Source organism: Dermacentor silvarum, chromosome 1, assembly GCF_013339745.2.
Source record: "Dermacentor silvarum isolate Dsil-2018 chromosome 1, BIME_Dsil_1.4, whole genome shotgun sequence".
In the NCBI taxonomy this organism is placed as follows: domain Eukaryota; kingdom Metazoa; phylum Arthropoda; class Arachnida; order Ixodida; family Ixodidae; genus Dermacentor; species Dermacentor silvarum.
In genome coordinates, this window is record NC_051154.1 from 239,931,136 (window position 1) to 239,954,714 (window position 23,579).

At 49.0% G+C, this 23,579-nt stretch overlaps 10 non-coding genes across 10 annotated transcripts; all 10 read right to left on the minus strand.

Moving 5' to 3' along the window:
• Positions 1-5,123: 5,123 nt before the first annotated feature.
• On the minus strand, positions 5,124-5,196 carry Trnar-acg (transfer RNA arginine (anticodon ACG)). The gene has a single exon. It is a non-coding gene; the product is annotated as a tRNA-Arg (tRNA).
• Positions 5,197-5,276: 80 nt separating this feature from the next.
• On the minus strand, positions 5,277-5,349 carry Trnar-acg (transfer RNA arginine (anticodon ACG)). The gene has a single exon. It is a non-coding gene; the product is annotated as a tRNA-Arg (tRNA).
• Positions 5,350-5,429: 80 nt separating this feature from the next.
• On the minus strand, positions 5,430-5,502 carry Trnar-acg (transfer RNA arginine (anticodon ACG)). Its single transcript has one exon. It is a non-coding gene; the product is annotated as a tRNA-Arg (tRNA).
• A 235-nt stretch (positions 5,503-5,737) lies between these two features.
• Positions 5,738-5,810, minus strand: Trnar-acg (transfer RNA arginine (anticodon ACG)). Its single transcript has one exon. It is a non-coding gene; the product is annotated as a tRNA-Arg (tRNA).
• Positions 5,811-5,891: 81 nt separating this feature from the next.
• Trnar-acg (transfer RNA arginine (anticodon ACG)) lies at positions 5,892-5,964 on the minus strand. The gene has a single exon. It is a non-coding gene; the product is annotated as a tRNA-Arg (tRNA).
• An 80-nt stretch (positions 5,965-6,044) lies between these two features.
• On the minus strand, positions 6,045-6,117 carry Trnar-acg (transfer RNA arginine (anticodon ACG)). The gene has a single exon. It is a non-coding gene; the product is annotated as a tRNA-Arg (tRNA).
• An 88-nt stretch (positions 6,118-6,205) lies between these two features.
• Trnar-acg (transfer RNA arginine (anticodon ACG)) lies at positions 6,206-6,278 on the minus strand. Its single transcript has one exon. It is a non-coding gene; the product is annotated as a tRNA-Arg (tRNA).
• Positions 6,279-6,359: 81 nt separating this feature from the next.
• Positions 6,360-6,432, minus strand: Trnar-acg (transfer RNA arginine (anticodon ACG)). Its single transcript has one exon. It is a non-coding gene; the product is annotated as a tRNA-Arg (tRNA).
• Positions 6,433-6,513: 81 nt separating this feature from the next.
• Positions 6,514-6,586, minus strand: Trnar-acg (transfer RNA arginine (anticodon ACG)). The gene has a single exon. It is a non-coding gene; the product is annotated as a tRNA-Arg (tRNA).
• Positions 6,587-6,666: 80 nt separating this feature from the next.
• Positions 6,667-6,739, minus strand: Trnar-acg (transfer RNA arginine (anticodon ACG)). The gene has a single exon. It is a non-coding gene; the product is annotated as a tRNA-Arg (tRNA).
• Positions 6,740-23,579: the final 16,840 nt, after the last annotated feature.

Consider the following 23,579-nt stretch of genomic DNA (forward strand, 5'->3'; position numbering starts at 1 on the left):
TAAGTATAAATAATAAGCACATGCAGCCTGTCATATTGTAACAGGCTTTGTTCAAAATTCCTTAAGATTGGCCAGGGGTTCCATCCTGGCCATCCAAGGTGGGGGACACTCTTGTGTTGCAACCACATCAAGAAAACGTCTTATTTGTTCCCGAAAATACACACGGGCTGGTCTTCTATCGGGATCACCCGCCGTGGTTGCTCAGTGGCTATGGTGTTGGGCTGCTGAGCACGAGGTCGCGGGATCGAATCCCGGCCACGGCGGCCGCATTTCGATGGGGGCGAAATGCGAAAACACCCGTGTACTTAGATTTAGGTGCACGTTAAAGAACCCCAGGTGGTCCAAATTTCCGGAGTCCCCCACTACGGCGTGCCTCATAATCAGAACTGGTTTTGGCACGTAAAACCCCATGATTTAATTTTTTTCTATCGGGATCGCAATAGAAGCCTGCCATGCGGGAGCGCCATATACAGTAGAGGCCAGTCAGCATAATCTGATCAAACGGTGTTCCGTCATCGTCGTCTATCGGCAAAAATCTGATGCCATGTGGGTCAAGAGGAAATTCTTTCTTTATTGTGCGCTGTAAAACATCCCATAAGTATACTCCTTCCCAGCAGTGTAAAAAAACATGGTCTATGGTTTCAGGTTGTTTGCAAATTATACACTGTGAGCCCCAGGGCATGTAAAAGCCTCTTTCTTCTAGGAACGTTGCAACTGAAAGTGTACCTGTGTGTAGTTTGAAAAAGAAACTTTTCATACCTGGCGGTACCTGCATTCGTTTGACGCGTTTAAAAACATTCTGGCCTGGGCCTCGACTGTATACGGTTCTGTACAGAGGCGGGGGAAAAAGGCTGTCCATTATATCGTTGCGCAGCTTTTTCCTTGATACATTAAACAAATATTCTTTCGAATACCGTACAGCAAGGAAACGAACACTGAATACAATTTCCCTGTAAAAACCAAACACTGCTGCTGGCACACCTTGGGAGCATACAATCAACTCTGGCAACAAGTGCGCGAGTCTAACTCTACAGACTGTTTGCAAAAAAGGATCATCGTTGTTCCGAAAGAAAATAAAACGTCCAACAAGTTGCCTAACAAACAGGTGGGCCAGCCCTAATCCTCCATCTTTCACCCGTCTGAACAAATTATTGCGACAACATCTCTCCCATCCGGAACCCCACACAAACACGGCAAAAACTCTGTGGAATTTCTGCACATTGACCCTGTTACAGAAAATGAATTGCATGACATACCATAGCTTAGCGACGAAAAACAAGTTGCATACAGTAGCCCTGGCAAATACTGAAAGGTATTTGGCCTTCCACGCCTCAGCCTTCTCTTTAGCACTTTTAAGCTGGTCCTGCCAGTACTCGTCACTCTGTTTGTAAGCTTCGAGTGGTGCGCCTAAGTACCTTACTGGCGTTGTTGACCACTTGACATTCGCATATAAAGCAGGAGCCTCAGGCCACTCTCCATGCCAAATACCGAGGCACTTGCTCCAGTTTACTCTACTACCTGTGATTTCACCGAAGTTTTTCACAACATTTATCGTCTGTAAAATGCTCTCCTTGTCTTTGCAACACACGGCTACGTCGTCAGCATAGGCCAGGAGTTTGACTTCTGACGCTTGCATCGTAAACCCACGAATACATTTGTTCTCAATGACTTCCAAACACAAACTCTCCAGATAAATACAGAACAAAAGTGGGCTGGCTGGGCAGCCTTGACGCACGGAACGTTGAATGCTGATGGGGGCCCCCAATGTCTTGTTAATTATAAGCTTAGTAGTGCCGTTCCGGTACGCCATGGCTACCCCGTCAGTAATTATGGACCCGACATTTATATGCTTAAGAATGGCAAATAAAATACTGTGAGCAACACAGTCAAAAGCTTTCTCCAAGTCAAGTTGAAGAATCGCAACTCGTGCCCTTAAGGCGTCACAACATTCCAAAATCGATCTCATTATGTGTACGTTCGTGTTAATGCTTCGTCCTTTGATTCCGCATGTTTGGTGCCGACCTACTATGGTTTCCATTACTGTTTGTAACCTGTCTGCGATTATCTTCATGAATATTTCGTAATCACTGTTGGTAAGTGATATTGGTCTGTACGATGTTACATGTTTCAGTTTCGCAGGCTGGTCAGTCTTAGGGATTAGTACAGTGTGCGCTTGCCCGAAAGAAAGTGGCAATGCGTTTACTTCATACGCTTCGTTAAACACGTCAGCGAGTAGAGGCGATAGATCTGATTTAAACAGTTTATAAAAATCGGCACAAAGGCCATCCGGATCGGGTGATTTTCCGGCTTTTAAATCTTCAATTGCTTGTTCAACTTCACGAGTTGATATCGGTGCCTCGAGCCTGTTCTTCGTCTCGTCGCTGAGTTGCGGCATACGCCCCAAAAACGCAGCTCTAAAGGCCTCTAGGTCAACAGTTCTCGATGCAAAAAGTTCTTGGAAGTGCTTGAAAAACGCTTGTGCTATCTCCTCACCGTCAGTTATTTCATTACTATCTACTTGAATAGTATCTATGTGATTGCGCCGCGCATGCGTTTTCTCCAGACCTAGCGCGCGTTTAGTTGGCGTTTCATCTGCTGTCAATGCCTCTGCCCTTGCGCGTATAATCGCTCCTCGATATCGCTCTTCATCGCATAGCTCCAATTTCGCTTTGATGCTGCGTAAATCGTCCTTGTATGCGCCCGGCTGGCTGCACTCTAAGGCCGTTATTTTTTCCAACACTGCCCTTAGTTCTTTCTCTTTAGCTCTTTCTTCGTACTTTATTTTACAGGATCGGTCGATGGCGGTTAACTTAATTCGTTGTTTAAAAATTTCCCATTTTTCAGTGATTTGCGCCACTTTGTTGTTTTCTACTTCCTTCAAGTGTTCTTGTACGTTGCATAGAAAAAGCTCATCCTTTAACAAATTGGAATTCATTTTCCACATTTCCCACGTGAAAGTGTTGCCCTTTCCTTTGCGTCCAACACATGTCTTGACCAAACAGTGGTCGGTGAATGAAATAGGTATGACATCGTAGCTGCGACATATGGGTATAACATCTAGTGTCACGTATATCCTGTCAAGACGAGCATGACTATTGCCTTGGAAGTGCGTGTATTGAACCTGGCGTGTTCCGACTAGGCAATCAGCCACGTCGTCCAAGTCACACTCGCCTAATAGTTCACTGAGGACATGACAGCTTTTATCATTTCTTCTCTTGCCTGTTCTATCTCGATCGCTGAGTACACAATTAAAATCTCCCATAATAATGACTTTTCTATGCGCGCATATGTGTGCCTTTAACGCGGAAAAAAACATCTTGCGTTCATCGCATATATTGGGTGCATATATACATATCACCCGCCAAGAATCATTACCAACAGCAAAGTCGCAGTACACTAGTCTGCCAGAAGGACACGAAAAATAATTTTCGATCAATAGCCCGGGCAGCTTCTTAATAAATAAAATAACACCTGCCGACGCTCCTTTGGCATGGCTCACTACCGCGTAATACGAAGGCATAAACCTTAGCACCATGCCTCGGGTCTCTTCCTCCCCTTCGACTTTTGTCTCCTGCACGGCTAGAACGTCGAGGTCTTGGTCCACCATCATCCGGTACACTTGGCTTTGTTTACGCTTGGCGGCCAGACCTCTCACGTTTAGCGTGCCCAAGCTAAGCGTCGGGTTGGATGCCATTGCTACTACGGGAAAGAGAGAAAGGCCCGAGGCATCGTGCTCACCGCAACGTCTAGCCAGCGGCTAGACGCCCCCGGGACCGTCCGGTGGTCTGGCATGGTCCGTAGTCGGTGGTGGCTTGTCGCCCTCCTTCCTGTCCCGAGAGATGTTTGGACAGGGCTTGAAGCTGCTCCTTCTTATCATAGTTGACTTTGCAGGCGGCCCGTCGGCGTGATTCTTAGGAGTTGCTTTGCCGTCGGTGACGTCAAGCGGCCTTTTGAAGGCAGCGTTGCCGCTCACTTCCATAGCGTCGCTGTCTTGGGCCGAATCCCCACCTCCTGCGACGAACGTGGCGTCATCAGATACAAGGCGGTTTTCGCTGCCTTTCTCCAGTTCTTCTGAAGAACCTGATGACTCTTCTTTCTTTTCGGGGGTAACAAGGACGCCTTTCGTCTCTCCCTCTGTTTTTGTTGTCGCCTCCGCGTTGTTGGCGCTCACCTGGTCACCCGCCCCTTTGGCGGCGTCCTCGGCTTCAGCAGCATCCATTCTCATCTCTGCGGCGATTTCGCTTGCTGGTGGCCCCACGGCTGTGGCGTACGTGCGTACGCACTGATCTTCAGTATGGCCAAAGTTACGGCATCGCGAGCATCGCGGCACTTTGCACTCGCGACGGACATGCCCTACACCCTTGCACCGTAGGCACTGCATTGGCCGTCCAGGCACCACGACAAGGGCCAGTTCACCTGCTACTCGGATTTGGTGCGGAAGGTCGTCAACTTTCATTCCGCTCTTCAGTTTCAGAAGAACAGTTCGAGACGTGGAATCCTTATCTCCGACGCCTTTGACGCGCCATCGTTCTCGCGTCACTTCAATGACCTTGCCAAAGGCTGCCAGCGCTGTCTTTACGTCTTCGTCCTCCACCCAGTACAGCAACCAATGAAGGCGAAGGCGTACCTGTTGGTCTTGAGGGTCGACGACTACGCAGCGACGCCCTTTCACGTTGAGTTCTTTCAATGCTAGCAGTTTCTTCGCCGCCTCGTCGTTCGAGAAGGTGACCGCCCAAACATGATTGATCTGGTAGGCACCAAGGGCCACGACTTCCGGTAGCAATCCAGTCGGGACGAGCACGTCTCGGAAGTCTTCGACCCTGTAGGGCCTTGCTCGCACGTCGCCATGCAAAAACACGGTGTTCTTTACAACAGGTCCCTTGGGCAGAGGTGGCAAAATAAACTGGTAGCTCACTTCCTCGTTCTCCATAAGCCTGTTACCGCGGCTGGTAGCCGCAAAAGCTGCTCCATCGGAGCCCATGATTCACACGTCCGCACAGCTCGGCTGCCGGAAGCAGAATGCATCGTTGCGCCACAAGCCCGGATGAGGAAGAAAAGCTCCTGGAGTACAGCCCATACTTCCCTTCTCACCCACGAAAAGAATAAAAAATGTAAGCGAGAAGCGAGCTTGCCAGGATTCGAACCTGGAATCTTCTGATCCGTAGTCAGACGCGTTATCCGTTGCGCCACAAGCCCGGATGAGGAAGTAAAGCTCCTAGAGTACAGCCCATACTTCCCTTCTCACCCACGAAAAGAAAAAAAATGAAAGCGAGAAGCGAGCTTGCCAGGATTCGAACCTGGAATCTTCTGATCCGTAGTCAGACGCGTTATCCGTTGCGCCACAAGCCCGGATGAGGAAGCAAAGCTCCTGGAGTACAGCCCATACTTCCCTTCTCACCCACGAAAAGAAAAAAAATGTAAGCGAGAAGCGAGCTTGCCAGGATTCGAACCTGGAATCTTCTGATCCGTAGTCAGACGCGTTATCCGTTGCGCCACAAGCCCGGATGAGGAAGAAAAGCTCCTGGAGTACAGCCCATACTTCCCTTCTCACCCACGAAAAGAATAAAAAATGTAAGCGAGAAGCGAGCTTGCCAGGATTCGAACCTGGAATCTTCCGAGCCGTAGTCAGACGCGTTATCCGTTGCGCCACAAGGCCGGAGGAGGAAGAAAAGCTCCTGGAGTACAGCCCATACTTCCCTTCTCACCCACGAAAAGAATAAAAAATGTAAGCGAGAAGCGAGCTTGCCAGGATTCGAACCTGGAATCTTCTGATCCGTAGTCAGACGCGTTATCCGTTGCGCCACAAGCCCGGATGATGAAGTAAAGCTCCTGGAGTACAGCCCATACTTTCCTTCTCGCCCACGAAAAGAATAAAAAATGTAAGCGAGAAGCGAGCTTGCCAGGATTCGAACCTGGAATCTTCTGATCCGTAGTCAGACGAGTTATCCGTTGCGCCACAAGCCCGGATGAGGAAGTAAAGCTCCTAGAGTACAGCCCATACTTCCCTTCTCACCCACGAAAAGAAAAAAAATGAAAGCGAGAAGCGAGCTTGCCAGGATTCGAACCTGGAATCTTCTGATCCGTAGTCAGACGCGTTATCCGTTGCGCCACAAGCCCGGATGAGGAAGCAAAGCTCCTGGAGTACAGAGTACAGCCCATACTTCCCTTCTCACCCACGAAAAGAAAAAAAAATGTAAGCGAGAAGCGAGCTTGCCAGGATTCGAACCTGGAATCTTGTGATCCGTAGTCAGACGCGTTATCCGTTGCGCCACAAGCCCGGATGAGGAAGAAAAGCTCCTGGAGTACAGCCCATACTTCCCTTCTCACCCACGAAAAGAATAAAAAATGTAAGCGAGAAGCGAGCTTGCCAGGATTCGAACCTGGAATCTTCTGATCCGTAGTCAGACGCGTTATCCGTTGCGCCACAAGCCCGGATGAGGAAGAAAAGCTCCTGGAGTACAGCCCATACTTCCCTTCTCACCCACGAAAAGAATAAAAAATGTAAGCGAGAAGCGAGCTTGCCAGGATTCGAACCTGGAATCTTCTGATCCGTAGTCATACGCGTTATCCGTTGCGCCACAAGCCCGGATGAGGATGTAAAGCTCCTAGAGTACAGCCCATACTTCCCTTCTCACCCACGAAAAGAAAAAAAATGAAAGCGAGAAGCGAGCTTGCCAGGATTCGAACCTGGGATCTTCTGATCCGTAGTCAGACGCGTTATCCGTTGCGCCACAAGCCTTTTTTTTTCTTTATTGCCGTCGTCGACATACAAAATGAAGTGTTACAAATGATAAAACGTGCCAGCCACACTTTGGCCAACACAGCACTAAAATCTTTTCAGTGACACCAGTTCATCGAGTGCATACATCCATTGTGGTGGATCAGGCAGTGATTTGTAAGCGTCTCTCACGTAAACAACACTCTCAATGAAGTGTTCTCGCACCGGTATTACAACCAAGTCTGCATGTTCAAATTGCATGCGAGTTTTCCACATAGCGTGGAAGCCCAGGACCATAATGAGGTCGTACGGTACTTGCTCTGAGGTATCTATTGGCAAAAAGCGTATCCCATACGGGTCCAGGGGTAACTACTTCTTCAGCGTTCTCTGCAGAACGTCCCAGTGAAAGATCGGGTCCCAGCAATCTAGGAAAACATGTTCTATTGTTTCTGGTTTTTTACATAAAAAGCAGTTGGTGTTCCAGGGGATGAAAATACCCTTGCTATGAAGCCAGGTCTTAACGGGAAGTGTGTTTGAATCTAATTGGAAGAAGAAGGACTTAGTCGATGGCCGTACTGGCATTTTCTTCACTCTTTTTAGCACGTCCTGTCCGGGGCCTCCACGGTGTGGCGAGCCGTACAAAGGTACGGGGAGCATCGTGTCCACAAGATCTCTGTACAATTTTTTCTTTGTAACGGTGGACAGATACTGCTGTGAGAAACGCACATTTAACATCCTATATGACATCACCACTTCACGCAGGTATCCTTTCACAGTTCCCGGCATGTTCTGAGCCGACGAAACAACGAATCCCGGAAGAAGTCTGCCCAGCCGTACTTGTACTATTGTTCGAAGAAAGAGATCATTTTGATCCCGCAGAAACACAAAGCGTGACACAATTTGTCGCAAAAACAAGTGAACCAGACCCAGCCCACCTTTCTTGACCGGGAGAAACAAGTTTGTTCGACTCGTCCTCTCCCAGGTAGAGGCCCAAATGAAAGTAGCGAAAATGCGGTGAATTTTTTGTACGCTTACCCGCGCAGCACACAACACATTCATAACATACCATATCTTAGAGACTAAAAAGAGGTTGCAAACAGTGGCTCTAGAAAACATTGACAATTGCTTTCCTCTCCAACCGTCAGCCTTTTCCTTTGCTCTCGAAGCTTGGTCGAGCCAGTACGGTTCGGCCTCTCGGTAACTTCCGAGAGGCACCCCCAGGTACTGTGTAGGTAACTTTGACCAATTCAATCGAGAAAAGGTCTCCGGCGTGTCTTCCCAACTCCCATGCCAGAAGCCATAACTTTTATCCCAATTTATCTGGGCTCCAGCTGAATCGCAAAATTTTTCGACTACAGTAGTTGCCTCTTTAATACTGGCTTTATTTGTGCAGAGAATCGCGATGTCGTCTGCATACGCCAATATTTTAACGTGTGCTACCTGTAGTCGATAGCCTGCTATGCGGTCGTTGTTCTTAATGGCCAAACAGAGTGGCTCGAGATAAGCAGCAAACAGAAGGGGCGAAAGCGGGCATCCTTGACGCACCGACGAGAGCACACGAAAGCTATCGGTGAGCTCCCCAGTAACAATGATTCGCGTTGAGCAGTCTTTGTACGCCATCGTTACGCCTTCCGTTATGACACTGCCAACGTTCGTATGTTCGAGCATGCATAGTAGAGCCTTGTGCGAGACGAGGTCGAAGGCTTTCGCGAAATCTATCGGCATCATCGCGACGTAATCGCCAATCGCGTCGCAACACTCTAGCACACTTCGAACCACGTGTACATTTGTTGTAATACTGCGGCCTTTAATGCCACAAGTCTGGTGAGGCCCTACCAATGTTTTGATGACACTTTGCAGTCGTTTCGCTAAAACTTTCGTAAATACCTTATAGTCAACGTTGGCTAGAGTTATCGGGCGATATGAGCCTGGCAACAAACGTTTCTTTTCGTCATCACTCTTCGGGATTAGCACGATATGCGAGGTTGTGAAAGACAAGGGCAATCTTTTTCGGTCATACGCTTCGCTGATAACTACATGGAGGATGTGAGCCAGCGCTGACTTAAACGTCGTTGCGCCACAAGCCCGTTGAGGACGTAAAGCTCCTGGAGTACAGCCCATACTTCCCTTCTCGCCCACGAAAAGAAAAAAAAAAAACACCGCCCAAGCACTCCGTACAGATGGTTAACCAGCGAAGCTGAAACGTGCGGCCCCGATGTTTAGCAATGGGTTAATCCCGACGCTGTATTGAAGCGTTTCTCAATTATTGGTTACATGTTTGTGTTTTTAGTGGAAGGCAAGCGCCAATGGCGGGCGGACGCTGCTAACCACAACGCCAAGCTAACTCGAGATATCGAACGCATGCGACAACGGCGATCCGAGGAGCCGGCGTTGCGGGCAGAGCAGCTACGACGCAGAGAACGACGTCACTAGAGAGTTTTAGATTAGGGGGACGCAAGCGTAGGGGCCCGCTAGCGCTTGGGGCCGCGGTACTGCGCACGCGCAGACCGGTCTGCGCGTGCGCAGTACCGCGGCCCCAAGCGCTAGCGGGCCCCTACGCTTGCGTCCCCCTAATCTAAAACTCTCTATTAACGGCGCTGCCAATAATGCACGCGCTTGGGTGCGACATAGAGAACGACGTAACTGATAGCACAGCCAATGTAGACGTTTAGAGAAACATGGGACGAACGGTTTTTCGTTTTGCCTAGCCATTATACAGCTTTCGCTGTAATAATAATCTTTTTATACACTGCGCCTTCCTTTCCTTTTCTTGCTACCTTACACAGTACTTCCCATGCTTTCCACTCCATTTTGTATTAGTTTTATCACCTTAACACCATGTATAAGCCTCTCCTGCAGTGACCCTCCAGGATGACAATTACCCGGACACCTCCTGCATCGCCCTCCTCATCACAAACAGGGCACCACCAAAACATCTGGCCAGCCGGAACCTGGAGGTTGCTCATATGCTTATATGCGTCTTTTTGGAGCATCTTTTTCCAACTCATAATGATATAAATTGGCAGGCGCAATAACTTCGTGTCACTGCCGAAGCTTCTTACAACTTAATAGCTCAGGACCTAGGTGTATTATACTTGTTCTGGTTCTTCCATTGAAATCACAGACTCCGCATCGAAACCAGTTCATTTTGCGTCATCTGACACGCTTTGCCTCCTCCTTTATTTTTTTAATTGGCTTTTCTTTCTAAATTTGCATTGAGTCACTATCGCAACTCCTATTCATTTATTTTATCATTGGCCTTAAGCCCGTTATGCCATCCGGTGGTGCGGGCTTCCTCCATTTTCATTTTTCGGTTTCTTTTTCAATTCGGGGGACAAATAAAAAGCATAATAGCAGCCGCAGTCAAGAAAAGTGCGGGATGGTTCGCACAGAAATCCTCGCTTTAAAAAATTACAGCAGAACCCACCTCACGGTGACCGTCGACGTTAATGCGATTCTCCTTCGAGCAATGTATCGACGCACAGTATTGTTGAAGGCACCTTTATTTAAAATATTTAGTCGTCATTATAAGATTACCATTGCTTCGGCTATATGCGACACACACTGCCATCGGGTCGGCGCACTTTGTTATGACACTTCCCAGCTAGGGTCGGCCATGACCATGACGGCATGATGACGAAGAAGGGATGATGACGATCGAACGAACACGTCGGTATCACGACGGCATACCCTGTGGCCCAAGCTACTAGACAATTTAGGACACTGTGTCGGAGTAAGAGGCTAGATAAAAAGACTCAAAGTGCCTGAAGCAGGCTAAGAATTCTAACCACATTAAAAGTTTCTATGCGGAATAAACTAACTGTATATACAATAGGCAGTAGCCACTTGAAGTCGCCAGATTTGTTCTTGCTTTCTTTTTTGTTTTTGTTATTGTTTCTTGGGATGTTCTACGTTAACTAATCCACAGGTGAATAATTCGTTAACCCCCGAAATAGTGAAATCGCGCTCAATATATTAATAGGAGGTTTACAGAGAAGCTTTGAAAACAAGTTTGAATTCTATGCGCCACGCTATTTTTTTTTTCTTTGCTCTTTGCACTAAAATGACGCCATCAATATTTAACAAAAGCCGACGCGACCTCCCACTTGCACGCCCGAACAGTTCTGCTTTTAAACTATTTCCTCCGGTGTGATGGCCTGCCTCACTTATAATGTGCCTTCGATGTCGCCGCAATTTGCCTTGATGTTGCTGTTATACACATTCGCGCCACTGTTCATGACGCGGCAAATCGATAGCCCGTGCTGCGGTCCCTGATAAATGGGCTTTCACAGATTGGTTTTTGTTGTACAAACTGTCCCGTGGTCGCGCTGTACGCAAGGCTGGCCGCTATCAAGGATTTAGCAATCGGACTAAGATAAACATCCCAACAGGACGATGGAACAGACGAGATGAGGGAGGTGTAGTGGTTATGTTGTCTTTTTCATGGCTATCACTAGTCAGTTGCTATCCGTGAGGCAGCTCTCACCAGATGCCGATGGTGAACAGGACGACGTAGGTTGAGTGGCTCCTGCAGAAGCGTCAGCCGTAGAAGTAGACTGGAATTTTGCTTGGTCGATGGGGAAAAGGTAGGTTGAAGTAGTGGAAGAAGGCGGTCTCGAGGCCTTCGTACATGTTCTCGTCCGGCGGCGGAAGGCCAAGACGAAAGCAGACGTCGGCGAGAATCTCTCGCTTGAAAATCAGGTCCCACCAGAGCTGCGGCGGCCCGCCATTGACGTACTGTGTACGTCTACCAGCGCGAACCACACTGTAGGGCTATACGGACGGTAGGGCCAGAGCTACAGATGCCAAGGGTTATCGAGCTTTGGCGGGCGCCGCTCATCTTCCGGCTGGTTCTCTTACGCACTAAGGTGGTTTGACATACTGGTAAGGATTCGCAAGACCCGCCGTGGTTGCTTCGTGGTTATGGCACGTGAAAGCCCATAATTAAATTTTATTACGGTATTAATTGTATGGGCACTCCAAGCTCATTTCTGCCATCGGCGTCGTCGTCGCCGTGAGGCTCCGTAGAAAGTCCAACGGCGATAAAATCGTCGCCGCGCGCCGTACGCTGTGTGTGCGAAAGAAAGCGTGTGAGGGTGAGCCGGCAATCGCGTCCCAATGTAGCGTACGCGAGGGAGGAAGGCAGGCCGGAAGCGCGCGGTCTTCTTTCGCGCGCGAGGTGACGGAGAGGGAGAGGGGGTGCGTTCTCCTCCTTCGGCTGCTGCTCACAACGCGGCTGCGCGGGCGCCTTATCTTGAAAGCGATCTGCGATGTGGGCGAAGTGCGCGCCCGCGCGAGCCTCAGCCTCAAAGCGATCTGCGATGGGGACAAAGTGCATGCGCCGCGGGCCGGTAGCTTCGTATGCGCTGTACCTTCAACGTCAAGTTCGCGTTGAAGCGAGACGAGAGACAGCACGAAGGTCAATTCGCCCCCTGCTGTTAGAGCGCTTTCTCACTCCGGCATTTTCACAGCGAGTTTCCGGGCCATCCAACGAGATGTGCTCATGCTTACGTGTGCGCGCGTGACACCGCGCTTGTCTATTTAGTTAGTAAGCAAATGTTTACAACTTTATACGGCCCATTAAACTACTATCCTTGCTTCGTATAGCTCTCTACTAATTTGCTATCGCAATCGATGCTTCACCTTTCTGGCGAAACTGCGACTTTTTTTAGAATTGATGACATCATAATGGGTGACACATTTCACACAACAACAGTCACAATTAGTGGTTAGACCCAGGGTTTACGTTGATGTGCACGACGCAGCAGTGGTGATTGACGTAGAACGTGCGCGAAATGGCTACCTGTGATTGCTTAGCTTTTACTCCATTAACTCAACCCTAAATTTATTCCCTTAATGTTACTTTCTGCAGTACAAAGACGAATCAAGTACAACAAAAAACTAAGGAATGTTCAAGAAATGTACCTGATGGCATCGTAAGGTGGATAAGCTAGAGCACTGCACAGGCCCGGCCCGGGCCCGTTTTATTGCGATAGCAATTATATGGACACTCAAAAGCAGATTTCTGCCGTCGGCGTCGCCGTCGCCGTCGCCGTGATAGCTTTACTCCATTAACTCGAACCCTAATTTATTTCCCTAATGTTACTTTCTGCAGTATAAAGACGAACCAAGTACAACGAAAAACTAAGGAATGTTTAAGAAATGTACCTGATGGCATCGTAAGGTGGATAAGCACATAATATAAGAGCCTAACCTCTCCCCCCCCAACCCCCACCCCCCAGATGTTATAACATTAAAAAAACATCTTATAATTTCACTGCGGCCATTGTGCATGGGTAATCAAGCATAGCTTGATTTAGACATGGTCCGTATTCATCCGTATTCACAAAATTTTATTTAATTGTGGTCCGCGATTGACCATTACCGCGTTGCTCACTTTCGCAAGTGGCGGCCTGTCAGGAAAGGCTTTTACTTAAAGCGAGAGAGAGAGGAAAAACAAGTAAGTTAACCAGAGACGAGTTTCCGGTTTGCTACCCTGCACAAGGGTGGGGGATGTTGTAGGGGTTCGGAAAGAGGGCAAGGAGAGAAAAAAAAGAAATAGAAAGAAGCACAGGAACAGGTAACAAAAAAAAGGCGTTCCAATTACAGGCGTTCACTCAGGCCGGTCGATCTCAAAAAGCGCACAAGCGCTTGCACGGCCTTCTGTGCGATGTTAAAGGGCCCCTCACCAGGTCTGGCCATTTTGAGCTGACAAGCGCAGTGCATACAATGCGCGCTAACGATCGTGTCTGCTCAGTATTACATCGCTACGCGCCGCGGAACGAGCTGAAATTTCAAACCAAGCGCCGTTCGCCCTTCTCCGCGAGGGCGCCGCGCTCCCTGCCGCAGAGTTGACGTATATGCATGCGCAAGTGCGCTTACGAACATGTATGTGCTGTAACGTCACTCTCAGTGACGCGTGACTTCGAGAATTATTCAAGGCAACATCAGGTTATTTGTTTAATCTGTTGCTTCAATAGACGAATTAAAGTTTAGAGAAATAATAAAACAGTAAACACTGCAGTGCCGTCTTCTTGTCGCAGAAAATGGAACATTTGTGTGTTGGTTCGTCATTAATAAAGTGCAGTGCGCCTCGAAATGCGGCGAGTTCTGCTGCCGTCGATGTTGTCAAGTGAGGCGTCTTAAACTTGATAGCTGTTCGGCAGGACGGAGCCGTCAGTGCATATACGTATGTGTCTGTACTCTGTAATTCCGGTACTTCTCATATAATATAAGTAAGGTAAGCTACTTAAGAGCCGGCGATGACATATATCTGCTTTTTTTCCGGACGCCAGGTACTGTAAGGTTGATTTTTGGCTGAATGAGGCACCAAAGAGGGAGTCGAAGGTCTCGGGGCAGGTGTGAAGCAAGATGGTATAGCCTCACGATGTGCGGATACCGTTCGGCAGAACGAGGCACGTTGTCCGCGTTCACTTAAGAAAATCATTGTGAATACGGGCCCAGAAGCCCTGCCACATTAACTCCGGAAATACAGAAAGCGACCCTGGACTGGTTTTCAGCGTTTCCATTTTTAGTTACGCTAGCAGTTTATTGCCGGTATGATGGGCCGTCGTCTTAAAGGGCGCCTCACCAGACATGGACGTTGCAAAGATCACGCGGCGACGATCCCGTCTGGGCAGTGTTACACCACTGTACTCCACGAAAACAGGTGAAAAAAAATCAAACAGAAGCTCGTGCACTATTCACCTTGAAGGAGCCATTCGGGCAGCGAGTAAGCTGACGTCACACGTCTAGCGATTCCGCTTCACATACATACCACTTGCACGTGCAAATATATCCGGCAGCAGCGAAAAAAAAACTCTGGAATTTCCGTGAAATGCAGAGGGCGCAGAACTGTCTGTGGAAATGTGCGCCGCGCAGCAATAAAAAAAGAAAAACGACAACAATTAAGGCGGGGCGCGGGGTCGTGACAACGCAGGAGGTAATCTCTCAGCTGCGCATGGGCGAAGACGGGACTGTCGCTTATGGGCGCTAGTCGAGGCAACCGGTGATAATAGCCTATGCCATGATAGAAGTACAGATTAACTGCACCTTCGCATCATTGATTTATTTGATTTTACCTTGGCTACTACTACATTAACCATTTTTTTATGTTTGCGGTCAAACGCCCCGTGGGTGACACTTTACAACTTAAAGTGTACAACCAAACTTACCGATGGGGCCTGGTAAAGGGCCCCATAAGTAGACATCGCGTTCTTTTTTGTTTTGTTTATGTTTGACAGTGTTGCGTCTTTGATAACATCTACGCAGTTATTTCCAGCATCTAACACCCCTGACACACGGGCAAAAGTAAAGTCCTTTGCAGGAAACCCCCTTTGTTACTCCGAAGGACCCTTTGCAGAAGGGAGTTGCGCCGATGACACACGGCACCGCACCAACTTCTTTAGGTGGTTCCTCAGATAAACGCCGCCAAAAAGAAGAGAAAAAAAACGCGTTGCTTGTTCAAGCAGCAAGAGAGAAACCATTTACAAAAAGCTACCCATGTAGATTACATTTAGCGATTGTAGAACCTAAAAACATTTTTCCCCCATTTTTGATGGCTTATAATGCGCATATTCGGAATTCAACGTGGCGGCGCTAGTGACTTGGTGCAAGCATTTGAGAGTATAGCTAGATTAAATCTTTACGGTTCGACAAATCACATTACCGCTAAAGATTAATACATTTTCCAAGGTAACAAAAATACTTACGGGGCACCGTAGTTGTGTAACACGTTTTCGTCTATTGATGAGTTGTGCACGCTGTGTGCGAAAGTACACCTTTCCGCTCGAAAAGTAGATGTCCGATCTTCTTTCCCGCAAAGGAACTTTGCCGGGAGGGAGATACTCCTTTGTCGTGTGTCACTGCGCTTGATCAAGCCTTTCCGGTAGATGTCTTTAGACTTTAGAGTGCCCGTGTGTCAGGGGTATAAGTGTACTTCGGTTCCTCTCGCATATAAGAACACTGCTCGATAAACTTTTTGCGATGTGCCGTACGTGGCACGCTAGCGCTTACCTGTTATTGTGTACAAATCGTGTTTCTCGTCTCGTACGAGAAAGCATGAGGTATTGCGATAACGTCGCCGAAGAACAGATGATAATAACTCGACAGTGCCATGCACTGCCGACATGCGCACATGCACTGAAAACGATTGCCCGGAACGGCGTTCAATAAAGAGCCTTAGCTTGCATTAACCATTCGATAACTTCTCGCGTTCGTGAAGTTAATGAGAGATAAAGCGAGGTCAGAGTGACAGATTAATTTATTCGAGGCCGCCTGTTCGCTGCGAAATATTAACGTAGTTACAACAGTTCTATATTTGACGCCCGGGTTTGCAGTCACGCGGAAGAACGATGTAACTTTCGTCATTTGTCCACGACCGACCCTGTGGAAACTTGGAAGTGTGTATTAAAACCAGCACTTCAGTGATTCTAATGACTTGCCGGTGGGAAACAAAGCATAATTGTGAATATGATCATTACATTCGCACAACGCGACGGGTAAGTAATATAATTCGCGTTAGCTGTGCATTGAATCGAGCGCAGCGCAGGCTTGTATCGCTACAAGTTTTACGTACTCAGTAATGTATGCCTCGTGCAATATGACAAATGACGTGCCAGAGAAAAACTCCGACTCTGGAAGTGTCATAGCGGGAAGATAATGAGATCTGGAAGAAAGGTAGCATCTCATGAATTCTATAGTGTGCGACACTGCACGCCGGTTCAACTTCATGTGTATCTTGAGCACAGCGCCACGGATGCTATATACGTGCTCCGCATCTAAGTCCCGCACTTTTATAGCGCAGCGAACACACACACACACACAGAGAGAGAGATGGATATAAGGAAGGCAGGGATGTTAACCATGCAGTCAAGAGTCCGGTTGGCTACCCTACGCTGGGGGAAGGGAGAAGAGAAAGAAGGGAGAGAGAGATAGGAGGTGTGGGTATGGAGACGTGCACGGACCGTACTGTAGAGTCAAAGGCGCTAGTACAGACCAGACGCGCTCAGAAAGCACAACAGTGCCTTCACTGCCTTCTGAGCCGATGATCGGTGGGGACAGTGTTCTAGTATAATCTGTTCACTCAGAGAACGATCACCTAGTTTCCTGAATGCGTTAATCATAGATTGTCTTTCTGCTTCAAATTGAGGACAGCGGCACAATAAGTGGTCAATGTTCTCCTCGCATCCGCAGACATCACATGCAGGACTGTCAGCCATTCCAATTAGTGTTGAATAAGCTTTCGTAAAGGCAATTACCAACCACAACCGACACAGAAGAGACGCCTCGCGTCAGTGGAGTCCGGGCGGAGGTCCTAGTTCCAGCGAAGGGTTTAGTCTGCAGTCTGGTGCGCCTTGTATGGAGTATTCCACTCAGCTAACGAGAGTGTGCGTGCTAAAATGTGAAGCTGTCTCGCAGCCTCTGTCCATGAGAGAGGAATGGGGACGCGGCCGTCTTCTTGGTTTGACGTGAGAGCTGCCTTATCTGCGTCATCATTTCCAATGATACCTCAAGGGCCTGGTATCCACTGAAAAGAGATACCATGGCCTTTTCCCCTCAAGTGATGGATAAGTTTCACGATGTACCCCCTCAACTGATCGTGATTTCCATGTCGGAGAAACGACTTTACGCATTGTAAGGCCGACCTGAACTCGCAGAAGACGGTCCACACAGCGAACAGAAAGCGTGATAGAATAATCTGGTCGTATAAAAGGTTCTAAAAAGTGGAGCAGCGCAGTACTAGCGCGAAGTTGGCTTATACTGGGAGGTAGGGTCGCCGTAGCTGGTCCTGTGAAGGCATACAGTAAGTGCACCAGAAGGTAAGCATGGCTCCGGCGAGAGACTCAAGTAACTGCCTGCCTGCACAGGACGCTGATGTGCAGCCGACGACCAAAGTATTCGAAACCTGGAAGCTGCGAAAATGCTCGTCGGGGCCTAAGCATGCAGCCTGCCAAGAATAAAGTGCATTCTGCTTGAGAATTCAGGGCATAACTAAAGCACCTGTCAGTTTCAGGGTGCCTGTTGAGACCGCTAAGTATTTAAGCATTTCCGCATTCCGAAAAAGTGGACAAACACGGTATAGCGCGCCTGCAACTGTATCGTATACATGAAGTCAGTAAAAAGCTTCCAGAGCTGTCGTCTTGCGCAGCGTCCTTAACAAGGTATCCAACAAATATAAAGATAACAAATAATAAAGAAGGAAAGACTGGCACGTGGACAGCTCACTGAATTTTCAGAGCATACGTGCTAACAAACCGCAATAATTTGGCACCTTATGGTTAGTTTGTGTTGCCAAATTTTTGCTTTATCCCTTGTTTTCTTGTCATTCAAAGCTATGTGGCCTGAAAAAAAAAATATCGCAAGAATTATCAGAAGATATACTTAAAAAATAGGATATAGGACATCTGATGTAGCCTTTCTTCTCGAATCGCAAATGTTCGCACGACAGCGGTACGTGCTCATCTTCTCACGATGTCAATAAGTACATTAGCTTAGTCGTTACCGGAAATTTTGCAGCCGAAAGAAATGCGCGACAAAAACGCTGTTTAAAACCACGGCATTGCACTGTTTAGCAAAGCGATGCCGGTCGAAAGCAATGTTCCTCACCCCAAGGCGACGACGAGAAGTGTTAAAGCTTCATTTTCAAACGTTCCTCAGCCTTGGATTACTTCTTGCAACGTAGAATACTCCCTTAATAGGGTTGCGGTAGAGAAATGTAGGGAAAACGTTCGCACTGTTTGCACCGAGTTGCGACGAAGAATCGTTGGCGTATGCATAAAAGCGCTAACAACAAGATTTTAATCACCGAGACGCACAAGTAAGCGACTTCATTTTCACGAACGGCCTGCAATTTGCGACACAATTGTACGGTGAATCATTTGCACTTATGACAGAATATGTCATGCAGCCCTTTCATTTCTCAAGATTGGTGGGTTTTGGCGGACGGTGGTCGGACTGGCGATACAAAGGCGCCGAGATAAGAGTACGGGGGACTGTCGCACATGAGCTCTCGCGTAACCGATTTGTGGGGAGGGGAGGCATAAAGGAGGGCTGTCTCGCGTGAGCTTCATTTTGTGGAGCGGTCGGCAAGGAAAACAGACTCGCCGTGGTGGCGTATAGTGCCGACGGCGCCACTATACGCCATACGCCTATACGGGGACAGGGGGCCAATAATGTCCACGGTGACCCGTTGAAATGGTGTGTCAATGATGGGCGTATTCCCCAAAGGGATTCGACCAACGGGGTGTTTTGGTACTGTCCTTTGACATATGTCACAAGACTTTACAAAACGTGTGACATCCGCCTGTACACCAGGCCAATAAAATTCTTCAAGGACACGGTCTGTTGTCCTTCTTTGCCCCTGATGACCAGACAGAAGACCTTCATGTGCCATTTTCATCACTGTGTTCCGGAGATCCTCGGGGACCACAAGTTGCTCCAAGTCTCGTCGTTCTACAGTGTGGTATTGCCGGAAGAGAACATCACGTATCAGCACAAACTCTATGACTGCTGATTTCTTGGATGTGGTTTTCTTCCCCAACGCTGCGAAACAAGTTTGTAGCGTGGGATAGGTGCTCTGTAATTTCCACAGCTCTTTCGGGCTGATGTCTAATGGTTTAATCAATGGAACTGACAATTCTTTTTGTTGTTTGTCTTCTTTTCCTACAGCTGCTGACACATTCTCTTCCCGTCCTCTATTCGATGAAGTTATGCGTTCACTTTTGTCTTGATGGGTAACCTGATCCGTGCGGACCAGTGCGGACCGAGGTCGCTGTGCCGGCTTCGGGATATGGGGTGTATCTGAAAGTACTCCTGTAACGTTGCCTAGCACAACTTCATATAACGGGTTCTCCATGCCAACAGCAAGAACCTGTCCCTTGAAGAGCGGAGAATCAATACATACTTCTGCTTTCCGGTAAACTATTTCTAGACTGGTCCAATAAGCGCATAGTGCGGATGCTACCAGTCAGTTTGGAGTCGCAAACCAACGACCATTTCACTACAACTTTATTGCATCCGGTATCCCGTAATATCGTAACTAATTTTCCTTCCAGGTAGCCATTTGCTTTCGGCATCTGCTTCGACCCGCCATCACAAGTTGCATTGCTTTGTGTACAGTCGCAAATGTCATGACTCTGGGTTACCCTTTTCTTTTCATGTCCAGGTTCCACTAACTCTTCATGCTGCGCTTTCTCGGGTCCTAAGAGAGAGCATGATGCTTCCCCTCGTTTTCCACAGTCAGAGGGGCAACTATCGGATGCACGCCCAGCACTGTGGCGAGTTCGGTGCTCGAGATTTGGCACAGCAATCCGCAGCTCTGTGGCACTGCCTGTTGCACAGAAAGCAAAGCAGTTTTCCTTTGCTTTCGTTTGTAGCGCCCACTTTACCAGCGACCATAGACTTCCCTTTTTCTTCTTTACCCTTAGCGAGATTCCCGATTCCCTGGGCTTCCAAGTACTGGTCTGCCGTCGTTGCCAGTGTGTCCAGATTACGACATCCTCTTTCCTTCAGAAAGATAGCCAACTTCTTCTCGCACCGTCTTATAAACTGTTCGGACACCATCTTGTCTCGTAGTGCTTCATATTGATACATGCATATTGCGTGTTTTTTATGGACGATGCGCGCGGGCGCCCAGACGAAGAAGACGAATTGCGTTTGGCTCTCGAGCTGTCGGCTGAACTGGCCAGCGCTGCAGCTATCCTGTGTAAATATATTTTGTAAATAGTCTCCAGTACTCAATCCTTCGTTCGCGTAACATTTTGGTGGAGCGTGCCGTTCCCCGTCCTCGCCACGGAGCTCCGCAGCGGCCGCACCGTCCAGCTTTCCACCATGGCTCCCGCTGACGAGACCTCGTCTGCTCCTACTACTCCGACTCCAACCACAACGTACGTCACGGTTGCCACTCCCCGCGATCCTGGCGTATTCTCCGGTCAAGATAATGTCGACGTTGATGACTGGCTCGGCATGTATGAGCTTGTTTGCCGCAACAACCACTGGGACCCTACCATAATGCTCGCGAACTTCCTCTTCTACTTGGACGGAACACCTCGTGTCTGGTTCCGGACACACGAGGAGGAGATCTCTAGCTGGGATGCTTTCAAGGAGAAGCTCCGCGACCTTTTTGGAAATCCGACCGGTCGGCAGCTGGCTGCAAAGAAAGAGCTTGCTACTCGAGTGCAGTCTTCTACTGAATCGTATGTCTCGTACATACAGGACGTGCTCGCTCTTTGCCGCAAAGTCGACGCGAACATGGTCGAAGTTGACAAGGTAGGCCACGTTCTCAAAGGGATCGCGGACGATGCGTTCAACTTGTTGATATTCAACAATGTGTCCACCATCGACGTCATTCTCAAGGAATGCCGCCGCTTCGAGCTCGCCAAAAGCCGCCGCGTCATTCCGCAGTTCTCCCGGCTCCCTAACACGGCTGCGACGTCCTCCTGCGTCGCCATTACCGCTTCACCCCCGTCCAATGAGACCGTCACACGTATTGTTCGCCGCGAGCTCGAGGCTGTAAGTCCTGCCCCGTTCCATCCACGCCCAGTTGACCCCACCTTTGACCAACCAGCCCCGGCGATCTCCCTCATTCAGGAAGTTGTGCGGCAAGAATTTGCCAACCTCGGTTTTCCTGCTGCCTGCTCCGTCTCGCGACCTGACGCCCGACTGGTGCCGACAGCTGCGCCTAGCACCAATCTGTATTCCCCTCCCAGATACCGCAACCCTACAGAGTGGAGAACTCCGGATGACAAGCCCATTTGCTTCCGTTGTCACCGCATTGGCCACGTCGCTCGCCACTGCCGCACCTCCTGGATCTCGCCGTATTCGAGCTACTTCTCCCCGTCTCCGCGCCCTTATGCCGACCCTCGCCGCTACTCGCCTCGCCGTATGCCTTCTACCTCTGACGTATCCATCGATGACAGTCGTCCCGCTCGCTCACCGTCACCTCTGCGCCGTCGGTCCCCGTCGCCCCAGCCACGCCGCTATTCGTCGCCGACCAATTATGGGTCTTCCCGGACGGAAAACTAGACCATGCAGCTCCTGGGGGTAGCGCTGCATTATCTTCGTCGTGTCAAAATCCCCCATTGACGCTCCCAACGAACCAGAACTTACTTGATGTCCACGTCGACGGTGTCCCTTTGACGGCGTTAATAGATACTGGAGCCCAGGTGTCCATCATGAGTAATAACCTCCGTCGTCGATTGAAAAAGGTTCTCACGCCTGCTACTACACGAGCCGTACGCGTCGCCGATGGCAGCGCTGTTGCCGTCACTGGAATGTGTACTTCCCGGATCAGTATCGCCGACCGCCACATTCCCGTTCTTTTTACAGTGCTGACCAATTGTCCCCATGACCTAATCTTCGGACTAGACTTCCTTACGGCGCATTCAGCTTTGATCGACTGTTCTACCGGTACCCTTTGCCTCGAACTTCCTCTACTCGCGCATATTCGTGCTGAACTGCCGAACAACTTTAGTCCGACCGCCTTCGTCCGCCTGCCGCCTAAAACCTTGATTTTCGTCGAATTGCTATCATCTTTCCCTCTGCCCGATGGTGATTACGTCGCTACTCCTGTTCCTGATGTCCTTTTGATGCGCGATATCACTGTGCCCCACTCCGTCGTAACCGTCGCCGATAACCGGACATGCCTTCCCGTCGTCAATTTTGGACTAACAAAGCAAGTTCTACCCCAAGGCATATCGGTTGCAACGCTGCGCGCTATAGGAGATGACCACGTCACGGCGTTTTCCGTCGACGGCTGCTCCGAGTCTTCACCATGTCCACAGGATGCTATTTGCCGTGACGAAACCTTTAGTCCCATGATTGCTGCGGACCTATTGCCTGAACAAGCAGCAGCTCTGTGTCGCCTTTTGGTTTCGTACCACGACATCTTCGACCTCAACAATCGACAGTTGGGCCAGACTTCAAATGTTAAGCACCACATAAATACTGGTGATGCCAGTCCTATTCATCGCCGGCCATATCGCGTTTCTCTTTCAGAGCGTAAGGTTATTCAAGATGAAGTGCACAAGATGCTTGCCAAAGGCATTGTTGAACCCTCGTCGAGCCCTTGGGCGTCGCCCGTTGTGCTTGTTAAAAAGAAAGATGGCACGTGGCGCTTCTGCGTAGATTATCGTCATCTAAACCGAATTACTAAAAAAGACGTCTATCCCTTGCCTCGCATTGACGACGCCCTCGATTGTCTCCATGGTGCCAAATACTTCTCATCAATAGACCTTCGGTCTGGTTATTGGCAAATTTCTGTGGATGAAAGGGACCGAGAGAAGACCGCATTTGTCACCCCTGATGGTCTTTATCAATTCAAAGTTATGCCATTCGGTCTGTGCAACGCCCCAGCCACATTCGAGCGTATGATGGACTCTTTGCTTCAAGGGTTCAAATGGACAACATGCCTTTGCTACCTCGACGACGTTCTCGTATTTTCACCTACGTTTGAGACACACCTCGAGCGCTTATCAGCTGTTCTTCAAGTCTTTCGCGAGGCTGGGCTCCAACTAAATTCCTCGAAGTGTCACTTTGGTCGTCGGCAGATTACAGTGCTGGGCCACCTCGTCGACGCTTCCGGTATTCAACCAGACCCGGAGAAAATTCGTGCTGTCACGTCTTTTCCTGTACCTCAGTCTGTCAAAAACGTCCGAAGTTTTGTAGGACTCTGCTCCTACTTCCGACGGTTCATTAAAGACTTCGCAGCGATTGCCCGACCACTTACGGATCTTCTGAAGAAGGACGTGCCGTTTACCTGGGGTCCCGCTCAAACTGCCGCGTTTTCCCACCTGACCAACATTCTCACCACGCCGTCTATTCTGGCCCACTTTGACCCGTCCTGCCCTACAGAGGTCCGTAC